At 38.8% G+C, this 27,470-nt stretch overlaps 1 protein-coding gene across 1 annotated transcript in view; it reads left to right on the forward strand.

The window, feature by feature from the left end:
- PDE11A (phosphodiesterase 11A) overlaps positions 1–27,470 on the forward strand; it is a 174,766-nt gene that overhangs the window by 98,708 nt on the left and 48,588 nt on the right. The window lies entirely within an intron of this gene.

The following is a 27,470-nucleotide window of genomic DNA, read 5'->3' on the forward strand; positions in this document are numbered from 1 at the left end:
TAGGTAAGCTTCAGATGGTTCTGAACTTGGGGAAGACAGAGTCAGGTTTCCCTCCCAGTGTGGTGTGAATAAGCAAACCATATTTTGGCTGCAAAAATCCACACAACCGCTAGATTGTCAGCAGTGAGATTGTTGTTTCTCTTTGCTGCCATCTCACAGTCTTCTGGATTTGTAGAGCCCAGATAGCTTTTAGTGAAGCAATAGATATATTAATTAACTGTAATGTGTAGTTTGGACTTTTGTTTTGTTTTTTTTTATCAGACATTAAGTGAGTGGAAATTTTCTAACTTTCATATTCTCAAAATAGAGTTCAGATAGAGCTTCTGTTGCTTATTGTTTCACAGCGACTACACACAGGCAAGCCTAACCAATTGGATGGCCATTTACTGTAAATAAAAACAGATTAAAAAAAATGCAGGGGCTCAGCAGATGCAGAATCTTTCAAACAAAGAAACCTGCTGCTTAATTGCTTGGCAGAGAAGGGAAATGAACCCATCATAAGCTCCCATTTAAGAATTTGGAGGATTTTGCTTTGTTTAAAAAGATGGCACCCTCTAAATATTTGGGGCTTTCATAATTTCCCATCACTTTCCTGGAAGTTGATTACGGAAATTAGTGCAACATCTGAAGTGCAGTGGGTCAGAAATATATTTGGTCCCTCTGTTGGATCCAGAAAGAAAATTATGTACATTCTACATAAGCAGAATTTTGCTTCCATAACCATATGTGTGTAGGTAGGTAGGTAGGTAGGTGGATGGATGGATGGATGGATGGATGGATGGATGGATGGATGGATGGATGGATGGATGGATGTGTATACTAATTTTTAGGTTAAAAATGGTATAAATGAATAGAATATTTTATATATTGGTTCAAACTGTGTCATCTTGATAAATCTAACTGGCTATATATTAATATCAGTGCTTTATTTCCCACTGTTACTTTGCTTTTTAAAATAAATATTAAAAATGTTTTCATTGATAAGGCATTTATCTTTTTAAGCATACTAGTTTAAAGCAATTGAGTGTAGTTCACTTACAGTTTTTCTAACTACACAGCTTTAAGCTATGTTTAGAACATTTTAAAATTCAAATATCTGTTTGGCCACTAGGTGTCACCCTTGCTCCATGTTAAGGGGTAGAGTCATTCCAGGCTTATTGGAAGCACAATATTCAAAACAGTTTTAATCTAAATTGAGATCAGAATAATGTTTGCACATGTGCAGCAATTTAATTTTGGCAGGAGCAGCAGTCATTTTATTTTCGCTTCAACACATTAAAAATGAGAACTCTGAAGAAATATCTTTGCTGATTCAGTAGTAAATACATCAGAGATACTTTCTTGAATCAACACAGCCTATGTATTGTTGAAAATAGGGCTAATTGCAAGACCACATGTTCTCCTAGGCTCCAACATTAGCAAGATTTGGCCTTAGAATCTATTTTCAATTCCAAGGAGGGAGGGAGAGAGGGAGATTGATTGAGATTCACCATGGCCTCTGCAAATCACATAGGCTGGGTGCTACGCTTACAGAGTAGACCTTTGCAGAGGTAAATTGACCTTTTGTAGAAGCCTTGCCCCTTTATGCTAAATGTGGCTTCTGCTTTCCCCTCAGTTCCTTTTCCTGTCCCATAGCATTAGTACCTAAGGAATACATCACGTGCAGTTATGTTTTTCTTGACATACTTACTTTGTTTCATAGCCTACCATCTAACTGAGCTTCATGTGCTTTAAAGTGCCATTTCTTAAATGGTGTGGCAGCTAGCTGCACTCTGTAGTGGCCACTCTTGTAACACATCTGCCTTGGGGAGGACCATGTTTGACTGAACTGGGCAGGAAGAATCATTCTTCTTGCCTCAAGTTCTTTTTCTTTTCTGCAGCGAGCTCAGTGATCCAGGATGGCCCAGGTCTGTCACAGTTGACCAGAGTTTGCAACTCAGCAACTGGCTTGCTTCAGGTTAAGGTCACAGAGCAGAAGGAAGCGGATTGCCAGCTTGAACAGGTAAAGTTCCACTGGCAGAGGTGATAAAGTAGTCTCCCAAGGGTGAATAGATCAAGTCCAACTAAGTTGTCCTTCTAATTCAAAAGCGCAAGTCTCAGTCCGACCTGACAAACCAAACGTAAGAAGAAGAAAAAGGACGACAAACTACCTCCCAGGATAGGTCGATATACAGGTGCTGACAGAGCAGGCAATAACTACTAATTCTCTCACTTTTCTGGGCTTTGCCACCAGAAACACTTAACTGTAATCAGTGGCGGTTAAAGCATCAAGCTTTATCTTAGGTCGTAAATTGAGTCTGAGATCATATACCCTAAAGGCTGTCAGCAAGCAGGCAAATAATCAGCATGTGATCAGAAATGCAGAAGGTGACAAGGAGGCTTTCACCAGTATCTCAGGCTGGACCTGAGTTTCAGGGGTCATCAAGGACTGTTCATGGCAAGGGTTCCATGCGGCTTCCACAAGAGACACTGCTTCAACAAATAACTTCCCAACCAGAGTTGTTTTTTTAAGTAGCAGTTGTCTCTGTCTCTGCTTTAACATAGCAGCTCTGCACTGCTCTGGCCCATTTTACAAATTAACCCCGCTGGATCCGCCTGATTGTTGGCATAGTCAAAGACTTCTCCACAATCCTGTCTTCTGTTACTTCTTGTTTAAACAATTATGTTTGTGGCTTGGGTGGACAAAGCTCCGTAGTCCAGATCAGAGTCAGTAGTGTCATGGATGGGGCTGGAGGGGCTAGATGCTGGCCCTAAATTGTTGCAGAACTGGTTCTGCCTCTAGCAGAGCCTCTTCCTGGTCCTTCTTTTCATCTGAGGAGAACTCCTGGGACCAGGTCATGGCACTCCTACTGTTGCTAATGTTCCTTTTGCTGATACATCAACAGAGGTCATCAGCTCTAGAACAATCTAAGTCTCCCACTACAGTTGCTCAACTTGTTGATTCTATCCTGGAAGATTAAATTAGTTAGTGCACACCTGACGTCTCCATAGGTATCAGAGGACTACATACTACCTATCGATACTCTGAGGCTTCCGCTTTGCGATCTGTAATTATCTAATCGAGCTCTGTTGGTGAATTACAGTGGTGGATGCTCCCTGGCTGGGGTCACTTCAGTATTATAAGGGATAGTTTATGAATCCCTGGTCCTTTCATTTTTATTCAGTTTATTCTCAATATCCATATTTTTTTTGAGACTGATCCTATTATCTCTGTGCAGATACAGCTGATTGTTATAGTTATGGCAGAGCTCTTCCTCTTGATACTGGAAGCTGTGCCACCATCTCCAAGCCTCCAGTATCTACTTCAGACCAGCTAGCCACATTAACCTCCTTCCTTGACAGTGAGAGTGACCTTCTTCCTTGACAATGACAGTTCCCACCCCTATTGAGGCACCACTTGATATAATGATACTTCATTTCATCTAAATAACTTTTGCACTGTCTGGACTCAGCTCTGTTTTATGTGGAGCTGATCTTTCTCAGACTTAAACAGGTACATGACAGTGGATTCCTTGTCTGAGCTCAAGAACTGTCAACTTTGTACGTGGATGCAAAGAGGGAAGATCAGGCATTGAGGACAGCACCTCACAGAACCTCTACAGGTCTTTTTTTTTTTTAAATACAGTTCAGAACTATCGTGCATTGACTGTTTTAATTCCCATGTTTTTGACTTTCTGGAAAGATTAGGGAATCCTGGATGAAACTATTTTCCACTCAACCTATTCTTAGCATACCAGTTCAGAGATGACAGTTGCCAGTTCTTGAAAAATAAACTTCTATACAATTTGATATTTATTGAATCCTCCCAATTTAGATACTTGGGTAGGAGTCATATGGCATCTATCAACAGAAAAAGTAGAGGAAACTTTTCTCTAAGAATCTTTAGTCCTTGGCTTCCAGGGAAGATGGCAGATTGAATATGGCTCCATTTTTTTATGGACTCGACCACAGCAATTAGAAGACTTGGCAATTGGTTCAGCTCTTTGGAATCATCTCCAGGTAAAGGAGAATGACAGAATCACCCATAGGTACTCCTTACAGAGGCTCCTTGTGAACAGATTGCAATCTAGCAATCACAAGCGGTTGGAGCGCTCTGGGAGTCGAGGGAAAAACATCGAGCCCAAGCTGTGGCGCCAAGCTTTCAAAAGGACACTAGATCTCCTTTTGCTTCCTTTTAAATTAACATCATAAACTCTCTATTTGTGATTTATTTGGCAATTTAAAACCTCCTGAAAGACAAGTTGGTGTACACTGGGAGAATTTCCTTATATCCTGGGAGAAAGAAGATCAAAGTAAGTTTAAAGATTAAAAAGAAATATTTTAACGTTTGGAAACAGTGAAAGGGAACTAAGAATGCTGATTGGGGACAGTTAAGAGGCTAGATGGATTTGAAACAGCTTTTTAAAGGATTGTTTTAAGTGTTTAAGAAAATACAGTGTTTGGTTTTAAACTGCAAGAAAATCTGTCCTGGGAAAGTTTTGCTTCTGAAAATAAACACCATATAAGACTGAACTTTGAAGGTTAGCCAGAGGGAACCCAGAGAGCAATTAAAGGAGAAGATACCTTTTAATACAGTGGAGGAGTATCCTTCTTTCAAAGAAGAATTGTTACCTGTTTGGAATCAGTGTGCCCAGGAACTGTTTTTAAAATTGGAACTAACAGAGCTTGTAGAAGAGGAAAAGATTTTATTGGATAAAAGAGAAGTTGAGGACAACTTGAATAAAGACTTTAAAATGGACTTTAAAGAAATGCTAGATTATAAGAGAGACATAAAAGATGTTGTGGATCTAAAGACTCAAAGTTGCTTGATTATGAGAATGATATGGAGAAAGAAGTTCTAATGGATCAAAAGAGTGACTTTGAGAGTCATTCTATTTTCAACCTATAAAAGGGAAACACCAAATGTCTGAAACCTTTTCTGAAAATAGGGAGAGAATGATAAGAGATTACTATTTGAGGTTTTATTTGGAGAAGAGACTGAAGATGGAGCCTTCTAAAAAGAAGAGAAAGGAATTCAAAGTGGATTTATCAGATCAGGGTTAAATTGTCTATGTTTGGTTTTGGATTGTTAATTTTTTTTTCTCCGACCGGGACTGTAAGACAATGATTTATACTGGTAAAAGCGATTTATTTGGTTTAGTTCAAAATACATATGTTATTATTATTGGTCTTTTGTGTGCTTAAGGGGAGAGATCTTTTAGGTTTAAATTTAGACGTTAAAATGCAAAATAGATCTATTTGTTCAAGCTTAAATTATATAGTTTATCATCAGTGGCACTCTTAATGCTTTTGCTGGTTAGATTGATTGTTGAATATCTTTTGGTTATTGTTTAGGGGTGAGAAAGGGGGTGGAGAGGGCTTTTTTAAAGGAATACTAGAGAAGGTATTAAATAACTATTAATACATATATTTGTTTGGAGGGAGGGAGAAGTCATCTTTTATACTTTTTTCTCTTTTCTCTTCCTTTTTTTTTCTTTTTGTAGGTCTTTTAGTTTTGTATTAATTTTTTATGTATAGATTTTAATAAGAATATTATTTTAAAAGATCTTTAGTCTTTGGGGCCTTAATATTACAGATTTCTAACTACCATGCTTGCCTGGCCAAATATCAATGTTTCCTTGTAAAAGTTATCCTTCTTTACGGTCTGTTTGCCTTATGACAATTACATGGCAGTATAAATCTTTTTGGCCAAGGCTTCCCAAGTTATCATGTGACAGATTAACATGATACAAAACAGTAAAGAAGATAGATCAAGAGAATGGCATCTGCTATTGACTCCATTGATACACATGGTTTCATTTCTCTGAACTGAACCAGGAGGGATGCATCAGGATTTAGAATCTGGTCTTTGATCCTTATCCTAACACATACTTTCATCTTCTAAGTTTATACATCTGTCAGCTTAGAAGCTGAGGAGTCTGCCCTTTGTACCAATGGGGGTAAAAGATTCACAATTTGCCATCCCCAATATGACTGTAGTGTATGTTGTCATAGACACCTGAAGCAGTCTCCCACTTGTCCACAATCATAGGCCAATGTTTCTTCCTTCCCAATCTGGTACAAACCTCACTTTGCTAGTGATCAGTGAACAACATTTCTGCAGTATGTTCTTTTCATACTCCCCATCTGTTGCCATCCTCATAGATAGTGCGTGTTGCCACTTTTTTTAGGTGTGGCCAGTGGTCAATAGAAGAGAGCAGACTGCTATCAAACCCCACATAGCTGGCAACATCAAGAAATCAAGAATGACATAGGTTTCAGGAAGGTTTTTTCAGTGCTGATCTAGAATCATTATAGGATCTTGAAGACTGTAAGAGCACATTCCCAACCTCAGTTACAGAGAACTAGGCAAAATCTCTTTGTACACTTGATTCCTACTTCTCTTGTGTTAATGTACTTTCTCATTGAATTAATTAGCTCATAACCAACCATGCATCCATATTGTGTTAACAAACAGGAAGGGATGAACGTGTTTATTCTGTTTTTATCCTGCCGTGCATTTTTGCAAGTGGTGCATTTTCCAAGGGAGGACCTTGGCTGCAAATCACATACCTAGATGAGATACCTCAGTACAGGACTCTGACTGTTGGTCACTTCAGATCATCGATGAATGGAGATTGAAGCACACCATCCTTGCATCCCTCTTCAGGATCTCCTTGCCATTTCTGATAAACACCAGTACAACTGTTGTAGTAGAGCAGATTCATCCAGGGATCTTTCAGATACTTGTCTCTTTACTTCAGGATGAGATATCTATTATATGTTCTGCTGCTACTCAAGATTTTGAAGAATTGGAGAGATGGAATAGACTGCATCCTGATCACCATTCAAATTTCCCAGCCATTTCATATCATATGTCAAATGTAATGTTGGATAAACATGGAGGGCCATCATGCATAATTATCAGATTGACATGTGTAGGAATTTTAAGCAAGAAATATATGGCAATTTTATGCATAGGTGCTTGGAAACAAGTCCCACTGAGTTAAACATGCTTTATCTTGAGCTGCAAAATAAAACATGGTCCCTCCAACCGCACTCCTAGGGAAACTGGGGAGCAGTAACTGTTGACTTCTCTGTAGTTGGAAAGCAAGGAACAGCATTAACTCAGATCACTGCTTTTGCACGTTCAAAGTTAGATCAGGTGAGGGGATTTTTTCCAGAAAGTAGCTCACATTAGGGGTAAACTATATTCACAATCACACTGCTTATGATGTGATTTAATGTTGCATTTTACAACTCAAACCCACAGGGTATGCTTATGAACAAAATATACCTTCCTAGAATTTGATGGAGGCTGAAAAGCATAAAAGAAAGATCAGACATATTTTATAGGGCAGTATTTGTGTTTTCTAATACTTGCATGCAAGTATGTGTTCAATGTCTGAATATGCTTGGTGATTTATTTTCCATCTAACAAGGTTCAGCTGCAGTTGTCAATCAAGTCAAGGTCCTGAAATATGATTTTCTCCCTACGGGGCACCATATATTTACCCTTCTGACTATCTCAGATTTGCAAGCCTGGCTTGTCATGAGAAATAAAATAAAATAGAAAGCTGCAATGATGGGCAAAATACCATCATTCAATTGCTTCAGTTCAAGCTACATGATGAGGAATTACCTCTTTTCAGTAGCAGAGCTGTAGGAGCTAGTACATCAGTGAAACATGATCAAGGAGATAATGTGTCTAATGGGTGTTGGAGCAAATTATGTTTTAACTTTTGCAAATATAATGTCAGATGCAAATAATCTTCCTTTGACAAAGACTAGCAAAATTACAGATTAATTCAGTCATGTGTTTAATACTTTAGACATGGTAGTTGAAAAACCATAACATCCTGGTTTTTCTGCCCTATGGGCAGGTCCATATTTTGTGCTAATCCAAATAACAATAACAGTAGTTCAGGGATATAATGTGATATATGGACCTAGCTATTTTCTCTTGTTAGTCTTCTGATCTGGCTGCAGCTGAAGTCAGTGGTTGATAAATGTTGGCAATCTTAACAGCTGTTTTACTTGTGAGATTTAGAATGAAGGGATTTTCTTAGCCCAAGATTAGTCTTACCATGCAGTAATGTCTACTGATAAATTGCTGTTGTAGTCTCAAGATTTAGGATCCAGTAAAAAAAAAAGTTAGCAGTTTTACTGATAAGCTGCTTACTCCCCCAAATAAGGTGCAGGAAAAGTGAAAATCGTGATAAGAGATATCTCTTGCCATTTGTAATGGAAGGCTGAACCTGACACCATTCTAGCAAAAACATAGCCTAACTTCTATTTGAAGTAAAACGAATTTCTTTTCTCTCTATCTACATAGTTAAATACTTTTTCAAATTGGACTTATGCATATATTCGAGGTACCATTTAGCTCAAGGTATGAGTAGACATGATACATAGATGTAGTTTTTCCCTCTTACTTTCTTGTGGGTCTGAAGCTTTTAGTCTCCACACAGAGCTCAGAAAAACTGCAGATGCCTAGAAATGTACATAGCTTAGTTACTTTCTTTTGCTGAGAAAGTTATTTGTAATCCATCATAGGTTTTGTTTAGCAACAAAATCCTTATTCAGTTATGACTATAAAAGTTCTATAACCAAAAGAAAAAAGATATTTTACCATTGGTTAGTAGTTCGTGTTCTGCCTTCAGCAGCAAAGGATAAACACTGGAGTACAAGGCAGACAGGATGAAGGCATGGTCTATACATCTGCATGCAGGGCTTGTTGAGAAGTCAGGAGCCATGCATGGATAGCCTGCAGCACTGATCATATACAATCAATTACAAGGAGGACAGAGGAAGAGCTGGGTGTAGGGAAGAGCTAGGAGGTAGCTGTGGTTGGTGACAAATTGAGGTTATTGAGTTGAGGCATGTAAGAAGTTGTAGGCAAACTCAACAAGAGGTAGGAGTTTGGCCCAGATGTCCTGCTGGTAGCTGGTGTAACAACAGAAATACTGTTCCATTATTCCATTGGTCAGTTCCACCTACCCATCTGATTCTGGGTGATATATAGTGGACAGATCGATTTAGACTTCCAAGTGTCTAAACAGGATCTTCCAGAACCTGGAGGTAAATTCAGCCCCTCAATTTGAGATAATATAGGTACCAATAGAAGAGAATATATGTAGTTCAAGGTTGAACTGTGGAGTCCTTGGGGTTCTCTGAGCTTGGTTGGTTTCTTGCGAATGTTTCATTACCTGGCTAGGTAACATCTTCAGTGCTAGAATAGAGTGGGGTTTGCTCTCTGTTTATATACAGTAGCTTGCCCTGCCAGTGTTGGTGCAGGTGTAGTTCCCCCCCCCCCCCGGTAGTTCCTTGATTATGGTATTGTTTACTGCGTGATTGTTTGCCTGGTGTTAATCTTGGTGCTAATCTCTGCTTGTTTGGGTGATGATTGCTGGTGAGGAGATGTTCTGGCTTTTGTTTCCTTTTTATTGTCTCTTTTGAATAGTCTGTAGGTGTTGTTTATCTCTATGTGCTTGTTGATGGCTGACTTGTCTGAATACCGAGCTTCCAGAACTTCCCTTGCATTTTTGGATTTAGCTTGGTCTAAGATGCTGACAGTTTCCCAGTTGAAACTGTGGTTAAGTCTGTCCATATATTGTGGGATTAAGGAGTTTTCATCATGTCTTCTGACTGCTAGTTGGTGTTCATGGATGCACTTTGCTAGCCTTCTGCCTGTCTGTCCTACATAGTGGGTGTTACAGTCATTACACTGTATATTGTAGATGACTCTTCTCTCAGATTCTATAACTGACTTCAGCCAAGGTCAATTTTCTGGAGTGGAATGCACATGGCAAGGGTGGTTGATCTAGTGCTGTAGGCTGGAGGAGGATTGCTGCGATGGTGATGTTGGAGGCATCAGCTTCCATGAGTAAGAGCTTTGTGGGTCAAGATGCTGCAAGAGGGGTGTGAATGCAGACATCTCCTTCAGGCATTGGAAGTCCTGCTGTGCCTCCAGTTGAAGAGACTTTGTCCCAGAGCAACCCTGAGATAGGAGTGGTGATGTGTGAGAAGGCAGGGATAAACTTGCAGTAAAAGTTCACAAATCCCAGGAACTACCACACATCCTTTTTGTTTTGAAGGGATGCCTACCTTGGAGCATTTGAACCTTGGTTGGATCCATGGCCAAACCATGAACAGAGATACAGTATCCTAGAAATTTTATCTCAGTGAGCTTGAACATGCATTTCTCTAATATGACATACAGATAATGCTCATGGAGGCTTTGAAGGATAGTTTTTACATGGGCAGTATGTTCTTGTGGTGATTGGGAGTAAATCAAGATGTCATTGAGATATATGATGACAAACTGTTGCATGAGTTCCTGAAATACATCATTCATGAAGCACTGGAAGACCATGGGTATGTTGCATAGACTAAACAGCAGGACTGGATATTCAGAATGGCCCAACTTGGTCTAGAAGGCAGTCTTTCATTCATCTCCTTCCTTGATCTGGACCAAGTTATACACTCTGTGAAGATGTAGTTTGGTGAAGATGGTGGCAGAGCCTACCTGTTTTAGGAGGTTCAAGATCAATGGAATGAGGTACCAGTTGCATGTTGTGATCTGATTTAGGACCTGCTGATCATTAGAAAGACAAAGCTCTCCTGATTTCTTTTTTACAAAAAACATGGGGGCCTCCTTGAGGGAGGTGGAATGCCATATGAACTCCCATTTCAGGTTCTTCTCATGAAAGTCATGGAGAACCTCTGTCCTTGGTTAAGAGAGAGTGTATAGGCAATCTCAGGGGACAATTGGAACTGGTACCAGATCAGTTCCACATGTGGGAAGATGGTCAGCTTCCTTTGTGCTGAAGACAATGCTGAAGTCATTGCACTTGGCTGGCAGCTACTTGGGCAGCGGGCAGCTGGCAGCTGTTTCAGAGGGCACTTGTGTGACCTGCAGAGTGTAATGGGAAGTAGGAATAACCTTGAGGAACAGGAGGAAGAGCTGCAACTAAGACAACGGTCAGATAAAAGAAATCTGAGTCTGGGGCAGAAATGTAATTTGAGAAAGCGTTTCAGATATGACCCTCCCTAGTTCTCATGAAGATAAAGCGGGGGGAGGGGGAAGTGCATTCAGATTTGCAAGATTCTGTTACTGTATCCTTATAATAAAAGGTTTATAATAAAAGTATAACATTAGCAGTCATAACTCTGATTTCCTAGTCTGGTATACCTTGAAGGGCTGACACAGGGTGTCCACATGTACCCAGTATCCAATCCTTTGGGTACATCTGCATATTAGCCATTGCAATAGCTGATTGTGCTAGCTGGTCACAAAACACTTGGTTCTCCTGATGTAACACCTCTTTGTTCTTAGCTAGACTGCATGGCATTCACGTGAAGGAACAAAGCTGGAAGCAAGCTTTCATGTTCTGGCTTCAGCAGTGAAGAGGAAGCAAGCTTTCATGTTCTGGCTTCAGCAGTGAAGAGGAACACCAGGCAGACAGGGTGCAGGCACAGTGTGTGTGTCTGCATGCAGGGTTTGTTGAGAAGCCAGAGCTAATCATGCACTGGGAGAGGGCTTGTTTGGAGAAATATCAGTAGAGAGGCAAGGTGAAGGCATGAGGAGAGCACAAGTGCATGCAAAGCAGAGAATGCAAGGCAAGGAAATAGGAGCAGAGGTGCTGGAAAAGTGAGGGTGCAAATGTATGCTTGCATGCCAAGCTTACCAAGAACCCAAGAAGAGATGTAAAGCAAGATCAGGTAGTCCATACTCAGAGAAGCAAAGGAAAAAAGTCTTGGAAATATTGAGGAGAGTCACAGAATTTTGGTCAGGAATGTACTCAGGTCAAGAACGTAGCAAGAGTCAGGAACAGGAGACATGAAGCAAGGGGCTTGGCTTTGAAGCTGCTTCTAGCAACTGAAAGCTTGCCATGGTGCAGTTTAACTCCCTCCCTCACTGAGCATGCACATCTGGAGTTGTTCTTGCACAGCGGGCTCCAATGATGAGGCAGCTGGCCACCTTGAAGATTCAGCAGCTTACCACTTGCTTGCAAGGTGTTCAGTGTGGTGAGGCACAGGGCCTTCATTCCATGGCTGGGGAAGTCTGCCGCAGTTCCTGGCCCTGCATTGGTTGGGGGGGTTCTTTATTGGCAGAGGAGGGGCCTGGCAGTGCCAAGGCTGGGAAGGCAGAGGGCTTGCAGCACCTAGTAGGCACTGATCTGCCTGTATCTCAGAGCCTGCTTCTTGGGCTGTGAGAGTCTGTTGTAGATTTTAGAATTTATATTGCAAGAGTAATCTTTATATATAATATGTTTATATATATTCTTTAAAAACCTATTCTAGTATCAGTTTTTGGAAATTAAAAGATTCAAAGCATCCAGGGTCCATGGGAGGGTCTCAGAAAAGTCAAGATTTGGCCATGCTTGAAGCTCTGTCCCTACTTTTGCATGCATGGTGCGTGTGACAGACGCCGAAGGGTAAGTGAGCCTTTGATTATATGCCCATGGCCACCATGTTTTTTGACTCCCCAGACATCCCTGAAAGCATTGGAAGTATGAATACGAATAATTAACCTTATTGGGGTGGGGGGAGAAGAGTTCTGTTATCATATATAACACAGAATGATATTGTTAAAAATTTAACAATTTAAATTTAATTTTGGACAAATATAAATACTAAAATATGTAAATATATTTATGTATCTATAAATATACATAAATATTTTAGTGCACAGTGCTTCGGGGAAAAATAACAAAATACTGTATAATTATAGCATACGCTATCCCCTTATAATATATTATTCCTGTGAGAATCATAACAATATATCCTAATATATCTGGTGTGTATGGAAGAAAATTTGTAAATTCATACATATTTGGTGTGAATGTTGTTATAAAACATAATAGAGCAATAATAGAATATAGAATTCAGCTAACTATTCAAACAATGTTGCTAGGATTAGTAAGTACATCAGAAAAAATACAGCAGAGTTATTTATACATTGACCATTATTATAGGCAAACCACAGAGATCTACTTTTTTTATCAGTGGAAGGAACTGGAACACAGTTGTAACTTACAGCTTATAAATTCCTTTGAGAAGAAAGAAGTCAGAAACTTTTCAGAAAAAAGCGATTGTTATCCATTCCCTTCTGATAGCAATACTTGATGGGTTAATTAGTTATAGCATTTAGATTTTATTTTTTGTTTGATCTACAAAATAGTGGATGTTGTAGATGCATGTTTGATAAGATATTTCACAGTCATGTGAAAAAGTAAGTATACCCCATGCAAAGTTTTTTTTTCTTTTTTAACATATGTGGACGTATCAATATTTTATCTTCATTCAAACAGTATACAAACATAAAGGTGATGCAACTGAACAAATAACTATGAAAAATTGACTTTGCAATAATTTATTCAACAAAAAATTAATAGATATACCATTTCCTTCTGTGGAAAAAATAAATACACACTGGCCTCTAATACCTGGTATTACCTGCCCTTTGGCAGAAACAACTTCAAGTAGGCATTTCTTATAACTGTCTTCCAATCTCTGACATTGCCTGGGAAGAATTGTTTCTCACTCCTCCATGCAGAATGTTTTCAGCTGTACAATGTTTGAGGGGTTTCTTGTATGCTCAGCCCATTTCAAATCACCCCACACCATCTCAGTGAGATTTAGATCCAAGCTTGACTTGGCCATTTCAGAACCCTCCATTTCATTTTTTTTTTCCAGCCATTGCTTGGTAAATATACTGGAATGTTTAGGATCATTGTCATTTTGCAAGGTCCACTTTCAGTTAAGCTTCAATCTTCTGACAGAGGATCTCACGTTATCCTCAAGCACCCTCTAGTACAATGAAGGATTCATAGGGGTTTCTATGGTAGTGAGTCGCCCAAGCCATGATGTAGCGGGGCAGCCCCAAACCATAATATTTCTACCACCATGCTTTACAGTTGATGGCAGGTTCTTCTAGTGAAATTCTGTCTTTGGTTTTCATGAAACATGTCTTCTGGTACTGTGGCCAAATAACTCTATCTTTGCCTTGTCCGTCCAGAGCACATTGTTCCAGAGGTCCTGTTCTTTGCCTAGGTGTTCATAAACAAACTTTAATCTTGCCCTGATGTTCTTTCTGGACAGCAAAGGTTTCCTCTTGGCACAACTCCCATGTAGATCTAATCTATGCAGCTTCTTTCTAATGATAGACTCATGTACTTTGACATCAGTAGTGGCAAGAGCTACCTGTAGGTCATAATAAGACATTCTGGGGTTCTTAGAGACTTCTTTCAGCATCCTGCGTTCTGCTCTCAGCCTGAACTTTTTGGGATGGCCTGGCCTGGGCAAGTTGGCAGGTGTTTGAAATCTTTTCCACTTGCAGATGATCTCCTGGACAGTGGAATGATTGATGTCCAGTTGTTTGGCAACCTTCTTTCACCCCTTCCCAGATTCATAGGCATCTCTAACCTTCTTTCTGAAGGCCTCAGCTCTTCTGATCTAGGCATGGTGATACTGTACACTTCAACAACAAAAAGCAAATCAAACTAAATGTCTGAGGTTTCAGTAAGACAGGTTCTCCCAGATCCTCTCTGACAATGTTCTATTCATTTGCACCTGATCTGGTTCACCCGATTCTAATTTTTAGATATTTGAGGTAGTGATGAATATAGGTATGTACTTACTTTTTCCATATGCAAATTTGCATTTAGGTTTATTTAAATTACACAATGGGCTACAAAATGGTGCATGATCTATCAATATTGTTGAAATGAAGATGAAATATCTGAATGTTGAAATACATTGAAAAAGTCAAAATTTTCAGTGGGGTGTATTTACTGTACTTTTTCACATGACTGTAGTTGTATATATTTTAAATGTACAGTGGTACCTTGGTTCACGAACTTAATTTGTTCCGCGACTCTGGTCGCGAATAGAATTGGTCGTGAACCGAATCAAATTTCCCCATAAGGTTCAATGTAATTACGGTCAATCCGTTCTGACCCCTCCGAATTTGGTTGTGACCTGACTTTTGATCGCATCCTGAATCAAATTTCCCCATAAGGTTCAATGTAATTACGGTTAATCCGTTCTGAACCATATGTTGTTGTTTTTTTAAACCGCAAAAATATGACACAAAGTACAGTACAAAGAGAGAGAAAGCTAACCTTGCTCGACGCGACTTCTGGCGTGGAGGACAGGAAGGCGGGTGGGAAGGCGGTTACTGCTTGGAGGGAGAGTCCCCCTCCCTACAGGAAGCCGCGACCATGTGTCACGGCAGGGAAAATGGCCACGGATCCTGTTCGTCACCCGATGCGGAGTTCGCAAACGGAGGCAAAATTTTGCGACCAGAGCTGTTCGTGAACCGAATTGCTCGTGAACAGAAGCGTTCGTGAACCGAGGTACCACTGTACTGTTTGTAGAATTCAGAGATTTCTGCCTTTGTTGGCAATGAGAAAGATAGTTTGAATTAGAGCTGTCTGGAATAAAAGCCATGTGATCAAATAAATGTTACCTGGCAGGTCCTTTCATTTCCTATGTATAGGCAGGTTTTTAATATTGCGGGGGGGGGGTTAAGTATTTGCTGCCATGTTCATTGTTCTTGTTTTGCTTTTTAATGGTGTTTAATTATGTTTTTATATTTTTATATTTTTTATATTTACAACTTCCTGCATAGAACGAAAATTGAACAAGATAATGACCTCCAAATGTAAAAATCATTGATTTTATTACTGTAATATAGAAGTGTTAAGAGCCAGTTTTGCCTTCTGCAATCTGACACCCTCTATATATTTTGAATTATAGCTGAGCAGTGTCATATAAAACCAGTATTAATGCAAAGTGAAGAGAGGGCTATAATGTGCTAGAATTCATCTAATGCTCTATTGGCAATACTGTGACTTTTGGAATATTTGTTCCTATTCCTGTATTTGTCTCCTACCTCTCTTAGCAGGAAGGAGAATCTGGTTTTTCAAATCTCAGATGTTTGTGGTAAGATATTAATAGGTGTCCTTGGGCTTTGTTGGTGTGGGAGTGTGTATATGGCCTGGTTCAAATACACTATTACCTTTCAATCATGCAAAAAAAAAAAGGAAAATAAACCTAGCAGGAACAGCCAAGATCAGCAGTATCTTCTGCTGTGGTTAAATGTTCGTGGCACATCTGAAGCTGCTTGAGAGCAATATTAATTTTTCTGGCTCACTTATTCCTGAGTCAGATACCAGAGTAGTGTTGAAGTCTTTGATGACTGTGAACACTGGAATCGCACCGTGGGTGAAGGAAGGAAAGGAGGGAGGGAGGAAGACATTTTTCATTACTAGGAGAAGTGCTCTTCCTGTGGAAGATAAGCAGACAGTATCCAAAGCGTGAAGATTTCCCCTCCTTTTTCTCCTCTAGAATTGCAGCCATTATTGCTTATTGCAGAAGGAGAAGGCTATTGGCTGTTCTTTTCTTGCAGAGGCGCAGAGTATTCCTGCTTCCAGATGAAGCAAGTTGTTATAACAAATGCAATAAAGTAATTCTGTACAGAATGGGAGATGTCTGTGTTACTTTTCTCTTTTTCTGCACAGTGTGCTATGGACACATTAATATTAAATGAATAACAAGGGGTGTTGGGGGTTAGAATTTCCATTTTTCCTTTGAATACCCTATTTTTATATAACATGCTGAATATTCTTTTTTCACTAGCTGTTGTTACGTTATTGAATATCTCCATGTTATAATAATAGAAAATCTAACATGATATGTAATATTAAAAGACACATACAGTGGGGCAAAATATTTAGTCAGCCACCAATTGTGCAAGTTCTCCCACTTAAAAAGATGAGAGAGGCCTGTAATTTTCATCATAGGTATACCTCAACTATGAGAGACAAAATGGGGGGGGAAATCCAGAAAATCACATTGTCTGATTTTTAAAGAATTTATTTGCAAATCATGGTGGAAAATAAGTATTTGGTCACCTACAAACAAGCAAGATGTCTGGCTCTCACAGACCTGTAACTACTTCTTTAAGAGGCTCCTCTGTCCTCCACTCGTTACCTGTAGTAATGGCACCTGTTTGACCTTGTTATCAGTATAAAAGACCCCTGTCCACAACCTCAAACAGTCACACTCCAAACTCCACTATGGCCAAGACCAAAGAGCTGTCGAAGGACACCAGAAACAAAATTGTAGACCTGCACCAGGCTGGGAAGACTGAATCTGCAATAGGCAAGCAGCTTGGTGTGAAGAAATCAACTGTGGGAGCAATAATTAGAAAATGGAAGACATACAAGACCACTGATAATCTCCCTCGATCTGGGGCTCCATGCAAGATCTTACCCTGTGGGGTCAAAATGATCACAAGAATGGTGAGCAAAAATCCCAGAACCACATGGGGGGACCTAGTGAATGACCTGCAGAGAACTGGGATCAAAGTAACAAAGGCTACCATCAGTAACACACTACGCTGCCAGGGACTCAAATCCTGCAGTGCCAGACATGTCCCCCTGCTTAAGCCAGTACATGTCCGGGCCCGTCTGAAGTTTGCTAGAGAGCATTTGGATGATCCAGAAGAGGATTGGGAGAATGTCATATGGTCAGATGAAACCAAAGTAGAACGTTTTGGTCTAAACTCAACTCGTCGTGTTTGGAGGAGAGAGAATGCTGAGTTGCATCCAAAGAACACCATACCTACTGTGAAGCATGGGGATGGAAACATCATGCTTTGGGGCTGTTTTTCTGCAAAGGGACCAGGACGACTGATCCGTGTAAAGGAAAGAATGAATGGGGCCATGTATCGTGAGATTTTGAGTGAACACCTCCTTCCATCAGCAAGGGCATTGAAAATGAAACGTGGCTGGGTCTTTCAGCATGACGATCCCAAACACACTGCCCGGGCAACAAAGGAGTGGCTTCGTAAGAAGCATTTCAAGGCCCTGGAGTGGCCTAGCCAGTCTCCAGATCTCAACCCCATGGAAAACCTTTGGAGGGAGTTGAAAGTCCGTGTTGCCCAGCGGCAGCCCCCAAACATCACTGCTCTAGAGGAGATCTGCATGGAGGGAGGAATGGGCCAAAATACCAGCAACAGTGTGTGAAAACCTTGTGAAGACTTACAGAAAACGTTTGACCTCTGTCATTGCCAACAAAGGATATATAACAAAGTACTGAGATGAATTTTTGATATTGACCAAATACTTATTTTCCACCATGATTTGCAAATAAACTCTTTAAAAATCGGACAATGTGATTTTCTGGATTTTTCCCCCCATTTTGTCTCTCATAGTTGAGGTATACCTATGATGAAAATTACAGGCCTCTCTCATCTTTTTAAGTGGGAGAACTTGCACAATTGGTGGCTGACTAAATACTTTTTTGCCCCACTGTATCTATCATATAGTCTGAGTTGTCTTTTTTAAAAAATGTACTCTTACATATTTTGACTATGTGTAATCCATACTTCAGTCCCTAACATATCTTGCTTTGTGCTTAATTTACTCTTCCTTCCTCCCTGCCTCCTCACTCTACATTTGTGTGTATAAAATGAATATGAAGGAAGCCTTATTAAAGAGGAATTTTTCTTTGCAATTTGTCTTGTTTCTCATGATGGCTGAATTATGTATGTAGGCATGTATTTATTTATTTATGTTTGTGCCTTCGAGTCATTGCTGACTCCTGGCAACTGCCTGGACTACTTCCCACAGGAAGTAGTGGCAAGATTTTGGCAAGATTTCTTGGCAAGATTTTGGAAGTGGTTTGCCCTTGCCTCCTTCCTAGGGCTGAGAGGGAGTGAATGGCCCAAGGTCCCCCAGCTGCCTTTGTGCCCAAGGCAGGACTGGAACTCCCAGTCTCCCAGGTTCTAGCCTGGTGCCTTCACTACCATACCAAATTGGTTCTTCCTCATTTATTTTTTGTGAAGTATTTATTTCTCCTTTCAGAATCACAATCTTTCCTGAGCAACTAACAAGCAGTATAAACAATTGTAATCCACAGGACCACTGATGGAAATAGCCCTGTGGTGTGGGGAAGAGTCAATTTCATGTATGATTATTTAAAGCAGGCAGCTGCAGAAGTTACTGGGCCAAGTTCACAGACAACATTAAACCAAAATAGTATTACGTTTGAATCAGATCTGGGCCTCTCCTCCAGGTTATTTCCTTATTCTACCCACAATGTCAGGCATTACGAAACTGATGCAGTGAACACAGGTGTGCTTTGCATAACCCTCCCCGCCTCCTGATGTTCAGCATGAATGTAGGCAGGAGAACAGTCACGTTGGCTCTTGTGAACTAGGACCCTGGTGGTCATGGAAGCCAACACAGTCAGTTTTCCTCCTGCTGATGTGCTTGGAATGCCTTCTCTGGGGGAGAGGTTTCTCTGGAGGGCTCCCATGTTAAGTACTTTGTTTGCTAACAGCCAAATGGGTCTAAGGTTGATGGGGACTGGTATTCCAATGATTCCAATCTTTATTGTGGTTGGAAACCAGTGTAAAATAACATCAACAAAACTTACAAACATTTCAGTAATAAGAGTAAAACCTAAGAAATATAAAAGATACCTAAAATCTAGCATTACTGACACAATACTATAATGTTAAAACAATAGGGTCTTTATATAAAAGTTCTTAGTAATAGGACTAGGGCTATAAACCAAAAAGTGAAAATAGAATATAAATAGAACACTGAACAGCAACATGATTAAAATTAAACCAGAATGGTATGAATTGCTAATACTATGGGAACAGTTCTAATCAAATCTTATCTTAATAGATCAGAGACAATTAAAACATAAAACATGAAAGATACAAACCATAATGCAATTAACAATCTTAGTGCATCCATATTATCTGCTGGCAGGTTCTTGCTGCAACCACACAGAGTTACTATATGGGGGAAAGGTAATAGGTTGATGGCTACTTGCAAGGATCTTTAGAATTACTTGTTCACATTTCCTGAAATGAAAAAAAAAAGAAAATGTGTATGTCAGCATTGTGCATGGGACATGATGGCAAATAAGTAACAAATTAAAAAAAAGAGTGTGAAGCACAAACGGATCCTGGGAAATATATATTGTTGAGAGTAGAAAAAGGATAAGAGCATCCCAAACTCAGTGACAGATCTCTTAATCCCAATTCATATTTGAGTTATACAGTATTCTCAAATTCTACTCTAATTCCTTTCAGTTCACATCCTGTACATTCTCTGTGTTATATTCTAAAGAACTGATGTTTTCATTCTACTCTTTTTATAAGTGTAGCTTGACAGAGTGCTTCTAATACATCAAGAAAGCTGGTTCTGAAGGAACTAGACATTGTGTAGTGAATGAAAGTACCAATTTTTACTGATTGTACCCCCAAAAAAGTTCTCTGTTGAAATACATTGGAAACTTCATCTGAACTCTCCTTTGTTCTGGTCCATTTACTCATTCTACTTTAAACTGTCTAACAAAGTTTCCTTTAGAAAGTAACCATCCAACTTATACCACTGTACATCTGTCATGCGGCAATGCTGATTCAACAGTGTGAAAGGCTGAGAGACGCTATCAGTCACCGGGACACAGTAACGGATGGGAGCTTGGCTTAACATCAGGCTTGCTTTGAGTGCTAGGGTGTCCCTTGGCTGAAGCAGATATAAAGGATCATCAGAGAAAAAAGAGAGGAAGATGAACATGTATGCAATTTGATCCATTATGTTACTTTGTCTGAGAAAGAAGCAAAAACATTCACACAAAATTGCAGTGTGTCACAATTAACAAAAATCAGTTTATATGTATCAATAATATGTTTATATCAAATTATTTGATAATACTTATTTTCCTAGATGTAGCATTAAGCATATTAAGCTTCTTTTAAAATCAGCAGTGAGGAAAGCAGAGAGGCTGCAGATGTTTCACTGTGTGTGTGTGTATGTGTGCATGTACGTGCATGTTTCAGACTTTTTGGAACTAACCTGAATTCTTACTGTGATGGTTATTTCCATTCTTTACTTTGGGAGTTCAAAAGTGGCGTTCATTATGGACATTCTCTCCACAACAATTACTCTGTGAGTTGAGGGAGTTCCGGGTGGAGAAATGGTGAACTAACACACCTTTGCATTGTGGAGATGATGCTGAGGTGAAGAATGGCGCCTGAGCAGCAAGCCTAGACCTGCAGAGCTTTTCCAGGTCCAGAGAAGCCATGAAGTCACCCACCTGTGCTCACAAGGAAACCCGCAGGATCCAGAGGGTCCCTGCAAGCGACTTGCAGATAGAATGCCAGGAGCCGAGGAAGAAAGATCAAGTTCTTTCCCCCACTCCACTTTCTAGAGCATGTTACAATGGGAAAATTTTAAAAGTTATACAGATCTTCAGGCCAGCAGAGCACCTAAACTACCTGGTGAGTATACCTCCAACCTGAAGGATTAAAGTAAAAGTAAAGAAATAATGATATAGATTAAAAGGAATTAAAAGCAGAATTAAAAGAATTAAAAATAAAAAGTTTGCCAAGAATGGAAACTAAGAAAGTTTAAAATGGGTTAAGGGGACCGCTGAATTTGGAATATTGTTTATTAAAGTACTTTTGAACTAATTAAATATATAATACATCCCTCTGTGGGAAAGAAGATTATTTAAACTTGTTAAGAAGAATGATTGGTTGATTTCCATAAATAAAGGGAAACTGGGAGCTGTGAAAGACCATGTGACTATAGAACTATGGAATGCTGAAAGGGATTAAAAGTTAAGTATTTGGGGGGGGCTGTCTTTGTTTTCTACTTCTCCTTTCTGAATTATAAATTAAAAGAGAAAAATGACTACTACTAAAAAAGCAGCAAAAATTGCAGAAGGGAAGAGAGGATTATTTATAGAACAAATAACAGAAAAAAGATTTTACAAAAGATGTTTGAAGAAATGGGGAAGAATGTCACAACATTAGTGACAGCATCAGTGCCTGAGGCTATAACTGCAGCTGTGACTGCATCAGTTAAAAGAGATCTGGCTTCACTAGAAGGAAGAATGGAGGAAAGATTTGCAAATATGGAAGAAAAGATGAACAACAAATTTAAAGAACATGTAATACAAATGAGTGGAGAGGTTAAACAATTTAAAGGAAAAAATGGAAATTATGGAAAATAAGAGAAGTAATAGAAAAATGGGAAAAGATTTGGATAATTTGGCACTACTGGAATTAAGAGAGAAAGAGTTTTGTTCTAGACTGAGAGCAGTTCCAGAGGAACCTGATGAAAATATTGGAGAGAGGGTTGTTGAATCCTTACTAAAATTTTTGGAATGGGACGAAGAAGATATGGATGCAGAAGTGGACAAAATGTACAGAATTAATACGATATGCAAAACTAAGAAATGTACCGAGAGATATACTCGTGCACATTGTCAGAAAGAAGACAAGACCAGGTTCTACAACAACATTTTAACACTAAGTTAAGGATAAACAATTCAGAAGTAATTTTGTTCAAATAAATACTTAATACTTATTAGAATATTGGAATTGGAGGAGATGCAAGTGGATCAAAAAGAAGGATTGGCACAACAAATCCAACAAGAGACTGAGGAATATACTACTATGTTGGGAGCTATAGATATAGACTTTGCTAATGGACGAATGGACTTGAAGCTGGGAGAGTTCGCAGAGATGGCAGAATTGATCTGTTAGTTCAATACTAACATCTAATAGATGTTAGGTAGGGAAGAAAACTAGGTACTTCTATAAAAGACTGGAAACCCTTTATGGACTTTTTGCTGAAAATGGAAAAAAAATGAATTGGTAACTTTTGGATTTGTAGATTAAAATGGATTGAATATGGGATCAAAGATCTAAATTACATATAATGTAATCTTAGAGAGGGAGGAGGGATAATTTGCTTGTAACTGCTGCAATGAAAATTGGAAGTTGCTTCTTTAATTATCTTTTTCTTTTTTCTTCTTTCTTAATCTGCATTGTCTTTCACACTTTTTCTTTTCTTTTTTTCCTCTTTCTTAATTTTTCTTTATATTTATTCTGTGAATTGGGTTAGGTTGAGAAATGATGACTGCCCCAAAGTCACTAAGCAAACTCCATGATGAGGACTTGAACCTTGCCTCCCTGGTCACAATCTGACATCTTAGCCACAACACTCTGGCTCCCTTGCTTTCCCTGTTGTGGCTCTTTCCGTCTAACTGAACAAGCAGCCTGTCCTTTTCTTCTCTTTGTTTTGTACAAACAGAAGGGAGGAGAAAAGGGTGAAAACAGGAATGAATTCACCTGTACAACACAAAATCTCTACTAAGTTTAGTCAGAATAGCCATAATACAGCTAGTGAAAGACAGATTCTTTGTGGAAATACCTAAACTTTCTTAGGAAGGGCTGTTTCACTGTTGAAAAATTATGTGCCAACAGAGTTCATGTCGCAAGCTAGTAAGTTTCCTTTGAGTAGGACTTGATTCCTGGTAACTACATGGACACTTCCATATTGCTTTCTTGGCAGCAGTACGGAACTGACTGACTTCTGTGGTGTTTTTGACGTCATAATTTAGTCTACAGCTCTGGTCTCCCATCCAAGGATTTGCTACTGTAGATCTCATACTGCTTAGCTTTTCTGAGATTAGCCAAGTTCAGCACCATCTGCTGTGACTGCAGACTGATTGACTGACTGACTGACTGACTGACTGATTGATTGATTGCTATCAAGTTGTTTTTGATTCCTAGTGGCCACATAAATAATTTTTCTCCATGATGATCTATCCCTAACCTGGTCCTTTAGATCTTCCAACAGTACACCCATTGCCACTGTAACTGAGTCTGTCCACCCTGCTTCTGATTGTCCTCTTCTTCTCTTTCCTTCTACTTTCCCCAGCAATAGAGCCTTCTCCAGAAAACCAAGTATTTGCATAATGTGTCCAAAGTAGGATAATTTGAGCCTGGTCATTTGTGCCTTGAGTGAGAACTCTGGGTTGATTTGTTCTATAATATTTTATTGAGATTTTAAAGATACATATTTAAAAGTTAGAAATAGAAAAGAAAATTTGTTCAATGATAGTTTCCAATAATAAAATGACATTTGGTAGAAACCTCATGAACATAGTTGTGTGTATGAGTGTTTTTCAGGGTAACATCTCCATGGGTCTGATTTTTCAGTATTCCTCTCTGCTGCCCTAAATTACATCCAAATCCACCAGTTGAGGCAGTCACTTCTGACAGATTTGAAGAAAGAATAAAGAAATGACCCACAGCTAAAAGATAATGTGGAAGAGGCCTAGGAAACATGACCTGAAATACAGTTCTGCAGGGTGTGGGCTCCCACAGAACAGAACTTTTTTCAGATAGCTAACTACCAAACATATGCTTAGATGCTTGAGAGAAGAGCTTGCCAGAAAAAAAAAAAAGCGGAGGTGGGGAGGAGAAGGTATTCAAGAATTCATTCATCTCTCCATATGACTACGTTGGGCCCTAAACCTAGTCCCTTAGGTCCAGGCTGTGAATTGTCATTACTGGATTGTGTCCAAAAGATCTCTGAGCACTGAGAAATACTATGACTTATCTCAGGGGTCCCTGGAATATATGATGCCTCCCTTGTTCTCCTAGCAATAATTTTGCTAATCTGTAATATTTAAGAGCTGGAATTTCAGATTAGCAGTGATTATAAGCAAGCACTTTAATAATATATTCGGCTATCTTTTATGATAACTTAATTTTATACTATATTATAATTGTATTCTTTAAAAAACTCTGATCTTATTCTGCTTCTCAAACCAAGGAGAATGACAATAGATGAGGCACACAGATAATATTTCTCCATTATTCAAATAACTTTCAATTGCCCTACATAATTCTAGCATTTTTTTTTATTACTATCGTAAGCAAATGGGTACTTTATAAAAACATTACCTCTCAGCTTTTAATGTAGTGCTTTTTTAATTATTATTACTGGACTTCTGTTTAAATATAGAGTGAAAAAACATAAATACAAATTTGACATGGGCGAAGTGACTTTGACTTGTTTTGCTCATTGATCTTTATTATCAATTTGCTGTATATTATTATTTCTCCAGCTGAGATAGCCTTATAGCTTTTTTCATCTGCAGCATCAGGAAATTCATGCTTCTGATTTTATTTTATTGTTACCTTTTCTGACCTATATTCACATCTGCAGTTCATGCAGCTTTCTTTCCACCTCAAAAATGTTAAACAAGCATTGCCAGTCGTTGCAGAAGATAGGCAGCAGTGCTTGGATTATAATTTCTGGATTTACCATATAGACAATTTCATGCAATTTGATTCAGGGAAATATCCAAATAGGTTGATGGATGATCTGTCCAGGAAGCTTTTGTTTTAACTTTGCAAATGTGGACATTGTAAAGACTTGGATGCTTCCCCTGACATTTTCCCCAAAGTTTGAAATCACCGGTCTGCTTAGTAATGTAAATACCAAAGGAAAAAAAGCAATTGAAGGGCATATTTATGGTCGGCTTTTTTCTTACAAACATAAGAAAACCAGAATGCATAAACCGCGGTTGTGAAGTGTGCAAAGTGACCAGATTGCCAAAGGTATAAACTGTGATACATTCACTTGAATAAATTTACATATTTATTAATATTAATTTGTAAGTCAGTTTTCCAAGAGTTCCAAGCAAAGATTATATAAAAATCCCCTCAAATCCTGATGTGGTCACATGTTTTGTTTTCATTGTAATGTAGCTCCCCACTCTCCAAAATAAAAAAAGTTGCAAATTGCTCTGCACTATTGCCTAACAAAACCTTTTCCATAGAATGAATTTTATGAAGAATTTGTTCTTATTTTCCAATAGTATATTGTAGAATTGAGCACAGCTGGATTACAGTTGACCATCAATAGAAGCAATGATTTTAGAGTTCTCTAAATATTATTCATAAAAGAAACGTTTCATTCTTCTGGCTTTTTTTCTGTGTTGCACTGCTGTTTTGCCTGCCTAGTATTTCTTTAATGATGTACTGATTTTGCAGTCTGCAGGTAAAAATTGTAGAGAGGGCTCTAACTCTTCTCAGACAGGGCTCTTGTCTAGCAGGGTCCATGTGAATGGATGCAGTTCATCGAAATGTGAACCCCATTCCACTTAGCAAGCAATACAACTACCATAGAAAGTGTGGGCATACTTCTGGAACTGAGGTGCCTCTGACATTCTTTGCACTTTAAGAAGAGCCTTGATCCTCAGCCCCTCTGAAATACATCTCTTCTTCCCACTAACTTTTCTTTCAGGTCTCTCAGTTCATGAGAATCTCTATCACATTGGGGGTTTTTTTGTTTTGTTTTGTTTTGTTTTGTTTTGTTTTTCTAGAGCTTTTATTGTGTTGTTGAACAGAGGACTGATTGCGCAGGAGCCAGAGGCATATTTCACCCAAAGGGTCAACAGCAACAGAATTGCTATTGAGGCCAGTTCCTGTGAGGAGATGTAAGATCTGCAGTTGTCTGCTGCAGCAGTCAGATAAAGCCAAGGGGTTTTGCTTGTGTTGAGAAGCTACTGCTGTTCCAAATAAACAAAATGACAAAGTTCTTTCAGCTGCATGCTTCTGGTAGTATAAATATGGAAGTATTTGTAAACTTTGAAAACAAAGGATTCAGTATCAAGTTTACAATGCATTTTAGGTAATGTGAGCTACACACCCTATTCCAATTCAGTCTACATAAAATATTGTTTCTCCTGCTTTTAATTTACCATCAAGTTAGTATTTGTTTTGTCAGCATAAAATTAAATCCCTTTTTCTTGTAAATTGTTCTTGCCAAGCTTTACGTATTTTTCTACACAGTATGGTAGAAGTTTCACCTAAAATAATTGTATACTCTGAAATTTTTAGCTTCACGCCCTCATTGTATTTCTTTGGAGATCAACTTAAAATCTTCTCTATTAGAAGCATCAATTGACATAGATGTTGTAATCATTGTTGCCTATGCCACTTTTCAGATCACCCATGGCAAAAAGTACAGATATATTAGTAACCAGAGCTTTATATGAGTGCATTAAAACTTTTCATCATCTAGTTTTCTAATTAAAGCAGAAGTGCAGTTCATTAACCAAAATCCATGGTTATGCATGGTGAGCAAACATGCCTTCAGCTGCTGCTCTTTCTAATTCACCTTCTCCAGGAGTTGCCTTCATATATGTATTTGCTACACTGCTGCTTCCAGTTTCAATCCTTGATTTGTGTGTGTGTTTTTAAATATGATCAGCAATATCCAATTTATCACCATAAACAACAGAAGATATTAACTTGTGTGTACTTCTGTAATGTTCAGTACTACCCTACTCAAAAAAGGAAAGGTTTTCAGTAGTTCTTCACTGTATGAACATTTGTATTTAGGAGACACCTCTCATTTCTTAGCAAGTCACTTTGATGAACAGCACTATAGGGAATTTTGATCATAGAATACAAAAAAAAAACAAACATTCTGCAATGTACCCAGTTCAATGTATTATTGACTATAATTTACATTTTAAAAGGTTTTTTTTACTAGATGGGTATCCCAGATGGGTCTCTGCAGCTTACATTCATTTCAGAATTACCCTATTTACTACAGTTGTCAGTACTCCATTCCAAATTCTAAAGA

The sequence above is a fragment of the Python bivittatus genome, unplaced genomic scaffold, assembly GCF_059951505.1.
Source record: "Python bivittatus isolate LINGU-HERP-01145 unplaced genomic scaffold, Pbiv_v1 ctg000200_np1212, whole genome shotgun sequence".
In the NCBI taxonomy this organism is placed as follows: domain Eukaryota; kingdom Metazoa; phylum Chordata; class Lepidosauria; order Squamata; family Pythonidae; genus Python; species Python bivittatus.